This window comes from Armigeres subalbatus, chromosome 2 (genome assembly GCF_024139115.2).
Source record: "Armigeres subalbatus isolate Guangzhou_Male chromosome 2, GZ_Asu_2, whole genome shotgun sequence".
Classification (NCBI taxonomy): Eukaryota; Metazoa; Arthropoda; class Insecta; order Diptera; family Culicidae; genus Armigeres; species Armigeres subalbatus.
Window position 1 is genome coordinate 173,529,247 of NC_085140.1, and position 18,258 is coordinate 173,547,504.

Consider the following 18,258-nt stretch of genomic DNA (forward strand, 5'->3'; position numbering starts at 1 on the left):
TGAAATGGTTCAAAATATTTAAAAAGCTGCACAGCAAAAACAGAATGTTCGATTATTATGATTTTTTCAGCAAAGTTAGACAACTAAATGGTGATTCTTAAGAAATGTGCACAGTAAAAAAATTTTTTTGCCTTTAAAAATATCATTTTTGTCACAAAACTCAAATATCTCAAAACCCTATCTTTTTCGAACGTATTTTTCTAGGGAAAACGGTCCATTATATTAGCTATCTACCATAAAAATTTGGTGATGGTAAACTAATAAACAAAAAGTTATGACATTTCAAACATTCTGCCAATTTTCACATTTAGTAAAAAAATTTTTTTCTGTAAGTTATTTCGAGAATTGCAGTTTGATGCAGATTTTATTGTTAAGGGACGTGATTTAAAACAAGTTGTTTTCAAGGATATTTGATTTAATTATTCATAGCATCTATAAGAAACTTAGACACGATCCAGTGTTGTGATCAAAAGTATTGATAGTGTCATAATTTTCATTGCACGTGACTGGCGAAAAATTCTTTTAATAGTGTTGAAACCTGTTGATAATAACGTTGATAGAAACATATCAGAAATGTTATTTTTTAAGACAAAAGCTGCAAAATCAAAGATTTATATACACGTGTACGTCTATAGTTTACCTGCAAAAAATAATTTTAGAGAATAGACTTTATGATCGGGAGGAAACGGGTATCTTCAACAACAACAAATGCATGATAGGTACATACCATGACAATGTTTCACGAAAAAGCAAAAAAATTACTACTACTAAGGTTGTTAAAGATCTTATAGTAATTTTTCTTCAGTCAAGCAAATGACACCAAACTAGTCAGTAAAAACTTAAAAGTGATTTTGTTTATTGAAATATTACGAACATGAGTAGCCGCTTTCAACTGTTGTAGCCGTTTGATGGAAAAAAGTGTTCAAAAGAGTTACGAAATCTCACCGAAAGCACCATAGATAAACTGAAAGCGACTGGTTATGTCTAATGTCCACATTGAATACAAATTTACGCATTTGCACGTCCTGCCGTCTAAACGTTGACAAAAGAGCAATCTGTATATCATCGGTTGAGCAGAGCGCAGGAAGTTCGAAAACGACAGCAACTGGAGGAATTGCCAGATGTATCGACAACAACTGAGGAATTACCAGAAGTATTAAGTGCTGAGAGTCTGCCACCGTACCATCAGCGAAATCTGTTTCAACAAATCAATCGGAAGATGAGTGTATCCAAAAGGTCAACATCGAACGCTTTAACGAGGGCATAGCTGGGATAAAAAGTGACCTGATTAAATGGACAAGATGGACTACGTTTATTACCCGGAGAAAAAATACCGTGAAATAAACGAAGCTGTACGAAGAAACCTCTTCAAATTAGGACCTGATGATGTGGAAAATACAGACTACGATGAGGTAATTATAAATATGAAGGAAAGTTTCTCGAATGCAGCCACGACAAGGAAAGAAAAATTATTGATTTTGTCGATGCTGCCAAGTTCGTGGTCTATTCAGGATGCCATTGATGAGTTCAAAACCAATAGAAATACAGTAAAAGAGGCAAAACAATTGAAGAATAACTGTCTTTCAACCAAAAATACTAGGTCTAGTACTGCATTAACAGATGAGACAAAAAAAATAGTAGTTCAATATTTTGAAGATGATGAAGTAAGTCGAGCTATGCCTGGTCAAAAAGATTATGTATCAGTAAAAAAGATGGAAAGCGTCACAATCCAAAACGATTAATGATGACGATTTTGAAAGAAGCGTACACACGCTTCAAGGAAATTCACAATAATATTAAATAGGTTTTTCCTCATTTGCAAAGTTTCGGCCAAGGCAATGTAAGCTTCTTTCCAATTCAGGAACACATAATGTGTGTGTGTGCACAACCATGAGAATATTAATCTTATTTTACATAGTTTGAAAAGAATCAATTTAACAAAGGATATTAAAATGTTAACTGGTAGTCTTTGTGTGAAAATACAACATCAAATTGCTATCTACGATCTTGTTCGGATTGTCCAGATTCTTCATCATTGAAAATACTTTATTCTGCTGAGTTTGAAAGAAAATATATTGATCAGTTATTATTTGAGCAATGGGTGACCACGGATAGGTGTGACATAGAAACCATTGTAAAACCTGTAGATGAGTTTGTGTCATATTTTTGCTTGAAATTAGAAAGTTTAATCCCTCACGATTTCATTAAAAACAGAACAATCCAGCTTTTTAAAAAAATACGAAAAATACATTACAAAATGGTGAATTTTAGTCATTTGTGATTTTTCTGAAAATTACAGCTTTGTATTGCCAGTAAGATGAAGTGCAGTCCCATCACTGAACGTACAACAAGCTACATAATTCATCCATTCGTTATTTATTTTAATGGAAGTACGCAAATTGAACACTTAAGTTTTATTATAATTTCCGAAGATTTAAGACACGATTCAGTATCCGTAAACTTGTTCATTGAAAAATGATTAACTTTTTACGCGTTGATAAGCATAAAGAAGTCAAAAAGATATATTTCATGTCTGATGGAGCAGCGTCGCAGTACAAAAATCGTAAGAGAATTTTTCGAGCCTATGTCAATTTAAATCAATGTACGGAATTGATGCAGAATGGCATTTTTTGCTACATCACATGGCAAAGGTCCTTGTGATGCTATTGAGGAACAATAAAGCGTATGGCCACAAGAGCAAGTTTAATAAAGAACGTGAGCATCCAATTAAAACTGCGAAAGAACTTTTTGATTGGGCAAATCGTAGAAAAGAAAAGATTTAACCAAATTATCATTTTGTTTACTACTACTGAAGAGTACGAAATAAAGGCTTCAGAGCTCAGCGAGCAATTTAATAACGCGAAAACGATCCAAGGAACTCCAAAATTTCACTGTTTCATTCCATTGTCGGAAAATAAAATTAAAGCAAAACTATACTCAAACTGTGCTGATAATAATTCAAAAGTGTTCGATATTTTAAAAATTTGAATAAAAATAAATAAAAAATAAGTATTAATAAACTGTTTTCATGATATCATAACCCATACCAAAATTCAAACCCAAATCTCTTAGAGTTTCTATAACAACATTGTGTAACTGCCACATTTAATTTAATACTTAGGATATTGCGCTTTTTGCACTTTATAAGAGTTTTGCGAGATTTTTTTCTCACAGTCATCTTTTTCTCACACTCAATACACTCAAAAAAGTTTGATTTTCCGTGTATAATATTTGTGTGTGAGTGCTCAATCTGAAAACAAACAGACGTCAAATCATGGCGGGAATCGATTTAGTGTACACGCTTACATGTGACTCACGAGTAATGGGTTATAATTGGGTAAATTTCAGTAACAAAAATTGATCAACCCGAAATGAGAGTGAGTGTGAGAAAAAGAAGCGAGCAAATCACAATCTACACATAACTCTTCAAATTGGTGAAATCGGCAATATTAATTCATTTTTATTTATTTATACATATAATATTTATACATATAATATACATAATATCGATGAATACATAAATATGGAATATCATACAAACAACTTGTTTAACTCACGCAAGGCCCTTAACAATAAAATCAGCATCAAATCAGGATTCTTGAAAAAAAAAATACACGGAAATTTTTTTTTTGTTTACTATATGTGAAAATTGAGAAATGTTTGAAATGTCATAACTTTTTGTTTATTAGTTTACCATCACCAAATTTTTATGGTAGATAGCTAATATAATGGACCGTTTTCCTAAAAAAATACGTTCGAAAAAGATAGGGTTTTGAGATATTTGAGTTTTTGTGACGAAAATGATATTTCTAAAGGCAAAAAAATTTTTTTTTACTGTGCACATTTTCTTAAGAATCACCATTTAGTTGTCTAACTTTGCTGAAAAAATCATAACAATCGAACATTCCGTTTTTGCTGTGCAGCTTTTTAAATATTTTTGAACCATTTTCACATACACCCTTTTGAAAAGTTAGTCGTGACTCAATATGAAGATTTGATATCGAAAAATGACGATTTAGATGAAATTGAAAAACTGTGCAAAGTTTCAACTCAATAGAAAATCATGAATTAAAAATTTTCTTAAATTTTGATGCTGTTGCTTGGAATCGCTCACTTGTCTCAATTTTACATCATGCAAAGTGTACGTAAATGGCCTCCACTTTGTGCACTTATTCCCATTGATATACGATATCTTGTTTGCTGAGTTGCCTCGACTTACAAAACTTCTTCCAATAAACTTCAATGTGCAAAACTCTAACAAATATAATTTTCTTAATCATATTAAAAACTAAAAATCGATCGGTTTTTTATGTCCTCCTTTTTCATTACGTTTCGGGTAAATTGTACTCCTTTGGAAAAATTTCATATGGTCACCCTAACCAGGCGAGGCTTTGAAGTTCTTCAAACCAGAGACGATGGTATTATATAGAGACAAGCGGAGAGAATAAAAGCAATTCTGGCTTCACGGCCAGCAGACAAAAAAAATCTGTGCGATCGGCAACATAAAACATTGTGAGAACTTGAAGTGACTCTCAATGTGAGCAGTTATTTCGTTTGCTCCAACTACATATTTTGTGTTCTTTAGAACCATTTCCTTATATTCATCAATAAATATAATTAAATACCATATATAAATTTGCTATGAGAACTCTAAAAACATCTTCATTTACTGAACTTTTCAAACTTTTTCATAATTTCTATAATGTTGATTACAATACCTATCTTGCATTTAGTATCGATTGGTAATGTTTGTTTACTTTGCTCGTTTGGTACCGCATTTGACGGTTCGTTTGGTACTTTCGGCTTCACTGTTTGCGGGTCTCTATCTATAAACAACGTCTCTGCTTCAAACCACAAACCATTTTTCCAGCGATCTTTCAGACGCGCCACCACAAACCATCTTTCGACGGTCTTCGAGACGCGTCTTGTGATTTAGCAAACTGAAATATATCACTCGTCACAATTTAACCACTTGGATTCAACTCACCTCATGAAATCAGCGACAGGATCCAAAATATAGACTGGCAGGATAGCCAAAATGTGTGGTTCTAAATGGTTGGAACGAAGTTAGCGACTCTCCGTGGATGCGTGTGCACGCCGCGGAGCTCTGACTATGAAGGGGGCAACGTCATGGCTTGCTGCTCGCCGATTGACACGCTGATGTGTGATTCTATTAACACACGCTGAAGGCATTTTACTCAAACCCCACAGAATTGTTTCAGGAATTCTTAGAAAATTCCTCTAGGAATTCTTTCGAAATTCCCTTCGGATAAACCTTCCGAAAATCCTTTGCAACTTTCTTTTGAAATATCCCTTGCAAATTTATTTTAAAAATTGAAATGTTTCAGAAGTTCCTTCGAGAATTATTTTATTGTTTTAGATGATGATTGTGATGGTCGCGCCACATACCCCTACAAAGGTTTGAGCTAGATGAGTTATATTTAAGATAATTGATTAAGATCCATTTAATCAAATTAGCCAATAACAAAAAAAACGATCCAATTTTTTTACAGATATAAGTTATAATACTGTCCATCGCTATATGTACAGCAAAAAACTAAATTTAAAAAAAAAAGAACTGCAGTTCTAATCCACCACTTAGCAAACACTGGTAATGATACCTCGAAGTCTACAGAAATACAAAACTTGTGATAGGTACCTCTCGCACAGATTTCAAAAGTTTCGTCAAAACAATTACAATTTACAATTTATTGCGTCATGTCAACGAAACCCCATTCTACAGCTCGGAAGTATCTTTCAGCATTTATTTTGACTTTCGGCCACAAACGCCTAAACTCGATATCAAAAGCTCGGCTTCGATCGCGTATAAAGACAATCTACCACGTAGCCAAGACCAAGAATTCCCCCAAAAATTTTCTATAAATCCATCTGAAATTCATTTACGGATTTCTTCGGAAATTCCTTTAGGTTTTGGAAATTCGCTTCCTTCGAAAATTAATTCAGGAATTCCGTCGGATTTTTGTAGAAATTCCTCTAGGGCTTCCTTAGCATGCGCCTTGACAATTTTTCCTGAAATTCCCATAGGAGTTCGTTCAGAACTACCTTAAGCCATTCCTTGGGAAATTCTTCTGGTAATCCTCCAGTATGTTGGTTACTTTAGAAAGAAATTTTTGGCCATTTCCCTCAGGAATTCCTCTACATCATTCTCCATTTCTTTTGATTTTTTTCAGGAATCTCTTCAGAAATTCATTCAAAACCCCTTTTGATTTTTTTTTTAAATTTCTTTGAGAATTCCTTCGGAAATTTCGTTAGGAATTCTTTTGAAAATGTCTTTAAGGATTTCTTCGAAATTTCCTTAAAAGGTTTGTTCTGATTTTTCTTCGGGAATTCCTTAGGTTCCCTAAGTTCTTCTGGAAATTCCTTCAAAAAATTTGCGAGAAATGCCTTCAAAACCTCTTTTGGACATTACTTCAGGAATTCTCATCAGATTGAAAGCCGTTCGCTAGGGCGCGAAATGATTTGAATGAATGAATTTGAAAATGAAAATGAATTTTAAATAAATATTAAAATGAAAAAAATCAAAAAACTCCTCGGATTTGTGAAAGAATGTTTTAAAAATCCTCAAAATTATCCGAATTTTATTTTGTTGCCCCCTCAAAATATTGGTTTTCGGCAAAAAAAATCTGAGGGGGGGGAGTCAAAATAGATTTTAAATATTTCTATCGGCATAATGATATATTTAAAACTATGTACGACATGTTTGGAACAGCGACTCAAAATCAATAGTAGAAGAAGTGATAAAACCCAGATTAACCCGGATTGCCTTTCTCGTTTTTTTTTCGAGTGAGTAATTTCTACGCACTTTTGGTATGAAAAAAAATATTTTGGGCATATCTACCGAACCCATAGTCTGATCTGGCCAATTGTCAATAGGAAACAATGGAATAGGATTCTGCGTCGAATGCAACTTGTTGCGAGCAAATCGGTTAAGGGTAAGTGCCTGAGAAATGGGCTAGACTTTTCCACTCGTTGTTGCCTAAAAAAAAGTATTTTGACCATAACTTCTGAGTCCATAGTCCGATCCGGCCAATTTCCAATAGGAAACAATGGGACAGGATTCTGCGTCGAATGCAACTTGTTGCGAGCAAATCGGTTAGGGCTAAGTGCCTGAAAAGTTGGCTAGACTTTTTGCGCACATACACACATACACACACACACACACACACACACACACACACACATAGGGCAGCAGGGACTTTGTCCAAGGGCTTGACGACCCCTCCCCATGGCCACTGCGAGTTAGGGGGCCTGTCTAGGATGTGGTGGGGTTTGACAGTGGGCTCTGTTGAACCTCTATAAAAAGCTGCATGTGTCTGCAAGCAGGCCCTATCACAGCGACCGTGCGCCGCTCAAAGCACACAAGCCCAAGAGGAGTGCCAACTGGCACATCAGGATTCATACCAGTAAGATCCTGATTATGGTATACTGGTCACGGCAAACGACATTGGACGATTCTCGGTTTTTGGATAGGATTAGGCGTATATGGGCTGACAGTCGAGCTATTCTGTTTCTTGAGTAAAAAAGAGTGACATCTTTTTGAAACGGCAGGCAGGCTAATGGTTCGACTGCCTCCGTCCCGGTAAACAACCTGGCAGGCCTCCGGTAACGCTCAACACCTGTCACCTAGACTGGTGGGTAGTAGGTTCAGATGTAACATTCCTGATCTACGTCGATCCGGCTCTGAACACGGTGCTATAAGGCACCGAAGTCAACCCTTGCATGGACCTCACTGTTTACAAAGGCACCCATGGGATCACAAAAGGCGACTATCTACAACAGGTAGAGATAACGGCCCGGAGGGGAGACCCTTTTAACATGGAAACGAATACAAAAATCAACGAAGGAGCAGGCGGAGCGATTGTTTTCGCAAAGAGTGGGAAGCTGCAGCGATCTCCAGTGATGGCGCAGGCAGCAGTAGCAAGTACCAGCAGTTTGGCCAAGACTTCTGAGAACCAGGCAGGCCAACAGGAGCTAGGATCCGAGAATAGGGTGTCCACACCAAAATCGGCAAGTAGTGTTATTCAGGAGGAACTACAACTTGGGAGGTCCAACCTGATGGAAGTGCGGAAGCGAGTCAACGAGCTTTATGACTTCGTGAAGGACAAACACAATGTCCACACTAAGATAAAGGTTCTAGTGACGAGCATCAAATCCGCCGTTAAAGCTGCCGAGCACGAACAGAACGCGCTCAAAAAGAGCTGAGGCAGCTGAAAAACGCTGAGAGAGGGAGCGGAGCATGCAGCAGACACACAGCAGACACCAATGAGCATCCAAAATACTCGCACGGAGAAGCGAAGCAGGGACTCGCCAGGGGAGCAGGAAGTCCCGAAGAAGCAGCGGAACGTGCACGATTGTGCTAACGTACTAAAGGATGGCGCCAAGAACGGTGAATGGCAAACCGTAGAAAGCCAGCGAGAGAAGAGGAAGAAGCAGAAGGTGACTGTGGAAAAGAAGAAGGAACAGAAGAAGAAAGAGAACGTCGATCTCCTCAGGAGAGGGTCAAGGGCGACGCCTTGATCATCGAAGCGAGCGACAGGACGACGTATGCAGCAATCCTAAGGAAAGTAAGAGAAACCCAGATCTCAAGGACTTGGGAGAGAAAGTAGTGAGGACTAGGCGTACCCAGAAGGGGAGTTGCTGTTCGAGCTGAAGAAAGATCCAACAATCAAAAGCTCGGCCTTCCGGGAGCTCGTTGCCAATTCCTTGGGCAGTGAAGCAAACGTAAGAGCTCTTACACAGGAAGCAGTAGTCGAGTGCAGAGACCTGGACGAGATTACGTCGGAAGACGAACTGAGGGAGGCTCTTGTCTCACAATGTATGCTGAGTGAGGTGCAGATGACGATCCGGCTTAGGAAAGCGTACGGTGGTACACAAGTAGCAGCGATACGATTACCAGCAGTTGCTGCCAACAAAATGGTGGAGGTGGGCAAGGTGAAAGTCGGATGGTCGGTGTGCCCGTTGAGACTCACTCCGCGGGTCACCAAAGAGATGGAGAGATGCTTCAAATGCATGGCGTTTGGACATCAGGCGCGAAACTGCAAAGGTCCGGATAGATCCGGTCTATGTAGAAAATGTGGCGAAGAAGGACACGTTGCTAGGGACTGTACGAAGCAACCGCGATGCCTGCTCTGCAAACCGGAGGACGGAAACGACCATACGACGGGTGGCTTCCAATGCCCTGCATACAAGAAGGCGATGGCGGGCCGAGATTAATGGAGATCATCCAGTTGAATCTCAATCATTGCGACACCGCACAGCAGCTGTTGTGGCAGTCGACAACAGAAGCAATGTGCGACGTGGCAATTATTGCTGAGCCGTACCGGATCCCTTCTGACAACGGCAACTGGGTGGCGGATGCTACGGGGATTGCGGCTATCCAAGTGATGGGCAGATTCCCTATCCAAGAGGTGGTAGACAGCTCTAACGAAGGTTTTGTTGTCGCCAAAATCAACGGGATCTTCGTGTGTAGCTTTAGACTTTAGAGCAGTATAACAGGATGCTGGATGCACTCACGGAGAAGCTGATCGGCCTTAAACCCGCAATCATCGGAGGCGATTTCAATGCTTGGGCAGTGGATTGGGGAGCAGGCTGACCAACGCCAGAGGTTATAGTTTGCTGGAGGCGCTTGCAAAGCTGGAAGTCAGACTGTGCAACGAAGGTACCGTTAGTACATTTCGCAGAGACAGCAGGGAGTCCATCATTGACGTGACGTTTTGCAGCCCGTCGCTGGTGAGAAACATGAACTGGAGAGTTTGTGAGGACTACACTCATAGTGATCACCAAGCTATCCGGTATAGTGTTGGAACACGGCTACCGACGACGCGGAGAGGGATAAGGACTACCGGGCGAAGATGGAAAACGAAGGACTTTGACAAGGAGCTTTTCATCGAAGCACTTCGAGTTGACAGCGGCGCAATAAATCTGGAAGCAGATGAACTGACGGAAACGTTAGCGAGGGCTTGCGATGCGTCGATGCCAAGAAAACTGGAGCCATTAGACAGCCGACGCCCAAATTACTGGTGGAACGAATCTCTTGCCAATCTTCGTGCTGCCTGTCTCAGGGCCAGGAGACGTTTTCAGAGGGCAAGGTCTGAAACGGTAAGAGAAGAACGTAAGATAGTTTTCCGGGAAGCTAGAGCGGCTTTCAAACGGGAGATCAAAGTCAGCAAGTCCAACTGCTTCAAGCAGTTGTGCCAAGAAGCTGACGCTGATCCTTGGGGCAATGCTTATCGGATGGCAATAACGAAAATCAAGGGTCCAGCGACACCAGCGGAGATGTGTCCGGACAAGCTGGAGATCATCGTGGACGGTCTTTTCCCGCAACATGATTCTACGATGTGGCCGCCTGCACCGTACGAAGATGAAGACCGTGTCACCATTGCAGGTATGCAAGTCTCCAACGACGAGCTGTCATCAGTGGCGAAAGGTCTGAAGAAGAAGAAAGCTCCGGGTCCGGATGGAATTCCAAACGTGGCTTTAAAAACTGCGATACTGGCGTTTCCAGATTTGTTCAGGATGGTGCTGCAGAAATGCCTAGCAGATGGTTACTTTCCGAATAAGTGGAAGATTCAGAAACTGGTGTTACTGCCGAAACCAGGAAAACCCTTTGGGAGTCCAGCTTCGTATAGGCCCATATGCCTGCTGGATACACTGGGGAAGCTTCTGGAAAGGATTATCCTTAACAGGCTGACGCAGTTCACGGAGGGTGAGATCGGCTTGTCGGAGAAGCAGTTTGGATTCCGAAAAGGCAGATCGACGGTGGATGCAATTAAGGCGGTCGTTGAAGTTGCAGAAAGCATCCAAGAAAAGAGGTGCGGCAATCGGTTCTGCGCCGTAGTAACAATTGACGTCAAAAACGCGTTCAACAGTGCCAGCTGGGAGGCCATCGCCGTAGCGCTGCATGGAATGCGGGTTCCTGGCTATTTGTGTAGAATCCTTAAGAGCTACTTCGAAAACCGGATTCTGGTCTACGATACGAACTCGGGGCAGAAGTCGATTAGGGTTACGGCGGGTGTTCCGCAAGGCTCCATACTTGGCCCAATGCTGTGGAACGTTATGTACAACGGAGTGCTAAAGCTGAAGTTGCCCAAAGGCGTGCAGATCTTCGGATTCGCGGATGATGTCGTTCTAACGATAACCGGAGAGTCGCTGGAAGAGCCAAATATGCTGGTGGCGGAGACGACCGACTCAGTTGAAAACTGGATGAATGGGGTCAAGCTGCAGCTTGCTCACCACAAAACAGAAGTGATGCTGGTCAGCAACTGCCGAATCATACAGCGAATGCAGATTATCGTCGGAGAGCACGACATACCGTCCGTGCGGGCTTTGAGACATCTAGGAGTGATGATCGACGACCGTTTGAATTTCAACACCCATGTCGACTATTCCTGCGAGAAGGCGGCAAAGATGGTCAGTGCGCTTGCTAGGATCATGCCGAACGTTGGCGGACCGAGAGGCAGCTGTAGGCGTCTTCTGGCGACCGTATCATCCTCAATACTTAGGTACGGCGTTCCAGCCTGGGGAGCTGCGCTCAAGACGAAACGTAATCGCAGGAAGTTGAATAGCGTGTTTCGTCTAATGGCCATTCGAGTGGCGAGTGCGTACCGAACAATTTCGTCAGAGGCAGTTTGCGTTATCGCAGGGATGATTCCAATCTGCATAACCTTAGCAGAGGATATCGAGTGCTACCAACGGAGAGGTACCAGAAATGTGAGGAGACGATGAGACTGGACTCAATGGTGAAGTGGCAGCAGGAGTGGGACAATGCAGACAATGGAAGGTGGACCCACCGGCTCATCCTCAATGTGTCGACGTGGGTGAACAGGAAGCATGGAGTGGTAACTTTTACCTAACTCAGTTCCTGTCCGGACACAGCTGTTTCCGCCAATATCAGTACCGGTATGTCCATGCGTCATCGCCATTCTGCCATTAACTGTGTATTAATGTAGAGGAGACTCCAGAGCACGTGCTATTCGATTGTTCGAGGTTTGCGGAAGCACGTAGGGGAATGCCTGCCCTAAGCGTGGACAACATCGCAGAGCGAATGTGTCACGATGAAGATACGTGGAATGTGGTAAGCAGAGTCGTGAGGCAAATATTGTCAGAGCTGCAGCGTAGATGGAGAAGGGACCAGCAAACAAGCGTCGGCTCGGAGGAAAATCCAGCATAGTGAGCAGTGTTGGCCTCGGGTCGTCAGGGCGCCGGTGAACCGGAAGTCTTCTGCCAACCGGAATCTTCGGACCGACCTCGGCACTCGAACCGCCAACTTGTGAAGAAAGAAGAAAGAACTAGAAAGTGCTTCGGGTATCTACGGCACCACCAGAGCGGACTTTATCCTCCATTGGAACTGTCGGACCACCTCTGGAACCCGAAGACGAAGTCGGCGCAGTGCATGAAACCGCACCTTGCGATAGCCGCCGGTAGTCAGGGCACCATCAGTGCGAAAGTTTCCTTTACCGGAACTGGTGGACAACCCTCGACGCCGGGGGAGTCAGGAGGATTCGAGTGAGGAAGTTTGCGGCACGACCGCCGGGGATCGAGACAACGTAGCAGTGGATCAGCCAGCCAGTTGGCGAACTAGTCTAAGCTAGGGGCCGGAATTTAAGAAGAAGTGCATGAGCACAGCCCCTGAAGTAGTCGCAGCATCCAGTGGTCCCAGGGGATCGAGGCAAGGAGGATAAGGGACCCGGTTTATCCGGGAGGCACATTTTAGCAGGTCAGGAGGAGCCCATCCCTGTTCGCCTTCGAGCATAGTGTGGATGCTCGAGGTGTCTGTCGCGCAGATTTTGATGGCCTTTAACCCTTGCAAAAAAAAAAAACACACACACACACACACACACACACATACACACACACACACACACACACACACACACACACACACACACACACACACACACACACACACACACACACACAAAAGAGGGGGACCTCTTTTCCCGAGCAACTCGTGGGACCAAAATGGAAAACCAAGGCAATTCTTCAACTAGTGGTAGTAGTGTAGGCGACAACCCCTTCGCAAGAGGTGGGTTGTTCAGGTCTCCGCCTAGGAGGCCAGAGGCAATAGTCGGCAGCTCAGTGCGCAGCGCCAGCGTGGGTCACTTAACCTTCCTCTCGGCTAAAAAAACGCCGGTAGAGGTTATGGACGGCCCATGGCTTGTGGAGGCGATGAACCGCAAACGCGATGGGCTTTCGGCCTTCGAGGTGGCGACGGAACAGCTGGACGCCATCATCGACTTTGCGTCATCGAAGCATAATATCAGTAAGGACCTCAAGAGGAGCTTGCAGAAACTTCGAAAGTCGATGTTGGACGCCAAGCTGGAAAAGGCGGTCAGGACGGCCAAGTGCGAACCCGTGAAATCCATGGAGTCAAGGTCTACCCAGACTGAGGCCCAAGAATTCGCGGATTTGGGCAAGGTCGAATCGACCGAGGACGTGCCAGCGAAGACGGTGGTGCCAAAGTCTGCCCAGACCGAGGCTCAAGTATTCGCGGGCACGTCGGGGTGGCTGCTCCAACGGAGCAGACACAAAAACGGGAGACAGTCTCCAGGGGATGAGCTCCCTGGGGCCGCCCCAAAACGCGGAGGTTACTACCCCGAATAAGGGTAGTGGGGCTGGGAAGCCGAACCCCGGCCAGATACCTCCAAAACCGGGGAGGAAGGACCTGGAAAGGTCCGTCCACCCAGAAAAGACAGTGGTAAGGGGTTACGGCAGGCTGAGAGCTCTCAGCCGCCCCAGACCAGGGAAATAGAGGGGGATGACGCCTCCTGGACCCTGGTCAAGAATAAGAGGAAACCGAAGACGTCAAGGGCCGAAATGAAGGCCCAGGCGAATGAGGGTAGCAGAAAGTCTAGGGTAGGCGCCAATCGCTCCAGGGGCGATGCCCTAGTCATCAAAACGGACGAGGCTAAGTACTCGGACGTCTTGAAGGCGATGAGGAGTGACGTCAAGCTCGGTGAACTCGGCGCCGACGTACGTCGAATAAGACGTACCCGGACGGGCGAGATGATATTCGAGCTAAAGCGGGGCGTCTCGCAAAAGGGCGCCGCCTACAAGAAGTTGGCGGAGGAAGTCCTAGGCGAGACGGTCAAGGTGAGGGCACTCACGACGGAGGTGAATCTAAGGGTTAAAGACCTGGACGAGATCACCGAAGTCGAAGAGCTCGTCACGGCACTGCGGCGACAGTGTGAAGTGGAGGCGTCCACCGCAGCCGTTCGGCTACGGAAAGGTCCAGCTGGGACACAGGTAGCATTGGTTCGGCTACCTGCAACTGACGCCTCCAAGGTAGTCAAGTTAGGGAGCGTCAAGGTGGGGTGGTCGGTATGCCCTGTGGGCATATACGAGCAACCCGAAGTTTGCTTCAAGTGCCTGGAACCGGGGCACAAGCAATGGGACTGCAAAGGCCCTGACAGAAGCAAGCTCTGTCGACGCTGCGGATTGGAGGGACATAAGGCACAATGCTGCACGAACCCTCCCAACTGTTTGATCTGTTCCAGCAAAGCTGCGAACAGCAAGCACCCCATGGGGGTTCAGAAGTGCCCGGCGTTTAAGCGTGTTGCAAAATCACAGTGCAGGTAACGCAGCTAAACCTGAACCACTGTGATGCAGCCCAGCAACTGCTGTGTCAGACAGTTGCTGAATGGGGACGGATATCGCCATCATAGCAGATCCTTACCGGGTACCCGCCAGGAACGGTAATTGGGTCACCGATGGGTCTCAAATGGCAGCGATATGGACAACGGGGAAATACCAGTTCAAGAGTTGGTGTCTTCGACACACGAGGGCTTCGTCATTGCCAAAATCAACAGGGGTCTTCTTCTGCAGCTGCTATGCGCCTCCTCGATGGTAGATCGAGCAGTTCGGTCGAATGCTAGATTGTTTGACGGCTAACTTGATGGGGCGTAGGCCGGTGGTGATAGCGGGGACTTCAACGCTTGGGCCGTGGAATGGGAAGCCGATCCACGAATCAACGGGGGCAGATCCTGCTGGAATCACTGGCCATGTTGGATGTGGACTTGGCTAATGTCGGTACCAAAAGTACCTACAGCTGGAACGGCGCCGAGTCGATTATCGACGTTACGTTCTGGAGCCCTGGCCAAACGAGTAGTTCGAACTGGAGGGTAGATGATGGCTACACTCACAGCGACCACCTGGCGGTTCGCTACAGTATCGACTATACGACCAGCATTCAGCGGACGGAAGAAGGGGCGAGGCCTAGTCCTCGTATGTGGAAGACATCATACTTCAACGACGAGGTGTTTAAGGAAGCGCTCCGCCGCGAGCACAATACTCTCGGTCTGAGTGGCGAGCAGCTGGTAACAGTACTCTCGCGTGCATGCGATGCCACCATGCCTAGGAAAGTCCACCCTAGGAATGGGAGACCACCGGCTTACTGGTGGACTCAAGCAATTGCGAACCTGCGCCGCGCCTGCCTACGGGCAAGGAGGCGGATGCAGCGAGCACGCACAGAAGAGGAGCGTGTTGAACGACGGGTGGCGTTCGTGGCTGCTAGAGCCGCTCTGAAGACTGAGATTAGATCAAGCAAAAAGCCTGCTTCGAGGGCCTGTGTCAAAGTGCCAACGCGAATCCATGGGGTGACGCCTATAGGGTCGTAATGGCCAAGACACGTGGGGCGATGGCCCCTACAGAGCGGTCTCCAGAGATGCTGGAGAGGATCATCGCTGGGCTCTTCCCACGTCACGACCCAAGCCCCTGGCCTCCCTTCGTGGAGCTGCCAGGAGCCAGGGTGGCCGACGAGGGAAGAGTAACTGTGGCGGAACTTGCGGAGATTGCACAGTCCCTTAGTGTAGGTAAGGCGCCAGGACCGGATGGTATTCCGAACCTGGCCATTAAAGCGGCCATTGCCGAGGCTCCCGAGATGTTCAGATCTGTCTTGCAGAGATGCCTGGACGAGGGAGTCTTCCCTGAAGCATGGAAAAGGCAGAGCTTGGTCCTATTGCCAAAGGCGGGAAAACCACCGGGGGATCCGTCGGCATATAGACCAATATGCCTGCTTGATATGGCAGGGAAGGTGCTCGAGAAGATCATCCTCAACAGTTTGTTGATACGCACGGAGGGTGCGGATGGTCTATCGAGTAACCAGTTTGGCTTCCGAAAGGGTAAGTCGACCGTAGACGCTATCTTGTCGGTTACCAAATCCGAGGAGATAGCTATTCAGCGTAAGAGGAGGGGAGTTCGCTATTGTGCAGTAGTGACTCTCGACGTGAGGAATGCTTTCAATAGTGCCAGTTGGGCAGCTATTGTAGATGCGCTCCTGCGTCTTGGAATTCCCGAGTACCTGTACAAGATTCTCGGAAGCTACTTCCAGAATCGAGTACTGGTATACGACACGGAGGCGGGTCGGAAGTGTGTTGACATAACCTCAGGGGTTCCGCAAGGTTCCATACTGAGTCCGGTGTTATGGAACGTCATGTACGACGGTGTCTTGAGGTTGAAGTTCCCGGTGGGCGTGGTAATCGTTGGCTTCGCTGACGATATTACGCTGGAGGTCTACGGCGAATCGATCGAAGAGGTGGAGTTGACTGCAGCCCACTCGATCGCAATTGTGGAGGAGTGGATGAGTTCCAGGAAGTTAGAACTGGCTCACCACAAGACTGAGGTGGTTGTTGTTAACAACCGAAAGTCGGAGCAGCAAGCGGTGATAAGGGCAGGCAACTGCACGGTCACCTCTGAACGCTCAATCAAACTCTTGGGGGTAATAATCGACGATAAGCTCACCTTTGGTAGCCACGTCAATTACGCCTGCAAGCGTGCCTCCACAGCTATAGCGGCATTGTCCCGGATGATGTCCAATAGCTCTGCGGTTTATGCCAGCAAGCGCAAGCTTCTGGCTAGCGTTGCTCTGTCCATACTGAGGTATGGGGGCCAACAGGGCACGGCCCTGCGTATTAACTGCTACAGAACGAAGTTAGAAAGTACGTATAGGCTCATGTGCCTAAGAGTTGCGAGCGCGTACCGTACCGTGTCGCACGATGCACTCTGCGTCATCACCGGTATGATGCCTATTGACATCGTTATCGGTGAAGACATAGAGTGCTTCGAAATGCGCGGCACGAGAGGCATCCGCAGGACTGTCAGGTTGGCCTCAATGGTCAAATGGCAGCGTGCGTGAGACAGTTCCACTAAGGGTAGATGGACACATAGGTTGATACCGGGGATAGGTACGTGGGTCAAGAGGCGCCATGGGGAAATCACTTTCCACCTGACCCAGGTCCTTACAGGCCATGGTTGCTTCAGACAGTACCTACACCGGTTCGGACACTTGGCCTCGCCCGAGTGTCCGGTGTGCGTTGGTTTAGAGGAAACGGCGGAACACGTGTTGTTCGTGTGCCCGCGTTTTCGCACAATGCGTGACCACATGCTTGCCACATGTGGTCTGGACACTACCCCGGACAACCTAGTTCGGAGGATGTGTAAAGATGAAGTTGGCTGGAACGCCGTTTTATCGGCTATCGTCCAAATCGTCTCGGAGCTACACAGAAGGTGGCGCGTGGACTCGAGGGATGGCTAGTTCAGGCGCAAATAAGAGGTGGTCCAAGGGTTCGGAGTCGGCTTCTTGGGTCATACCGGTGCCCTGTGGTCGAACTCGATCCTTTTATCGAACAAGTGGCCGCGTGAAACACAACATGGTATCGTCGCTTTCGCGGCGTCGGTCAATCGGGCGGGTTCCGAGCCCGAGGACGGAAAGGGGTCCTCGTCAAGGCTGGGGCAGGCGTAGGCACCGCGTCGGCAAGTCCCTCTGTGTGCTGGCGAATAGGCCCTATCGCAGAAAGGTCAATTTGGGGTGCACGCGGCATCATCATTCTTGATACCAGTCGTGCAGAGGGAAGCAGGCGCGAAGTCGACCCTGCCCACCTTCCGAGAACATAGGGCGTGGTAAGGCCACCTGGAAAGCCGGCAATGCGCTGGCACGATACCATGGTGTTCTTCTAAAAAAGCGAGTCACGATGTTCGATGCTGCAAGGACACGCAGCTAACCTCGAGGGTGCGTTATGCACTGGCCCCCCTTTGAAGCATTACTTTCTGGTTGTACCGAAGGGACGATGGGCTTGGCGGCAATGGAAACGGTTTAGCTGGTCGGGGATGCAGTCCTGCCTCCCTCATTGGAGGTGGCCCCTAACCCAGCACTTCCTGGTCAACCCAGGATGTCTGTTGAGCAGATTCCCCCTCCATTGTTTAGGAAGAAAAAAAAAACACACACACACAGACATCACCTCA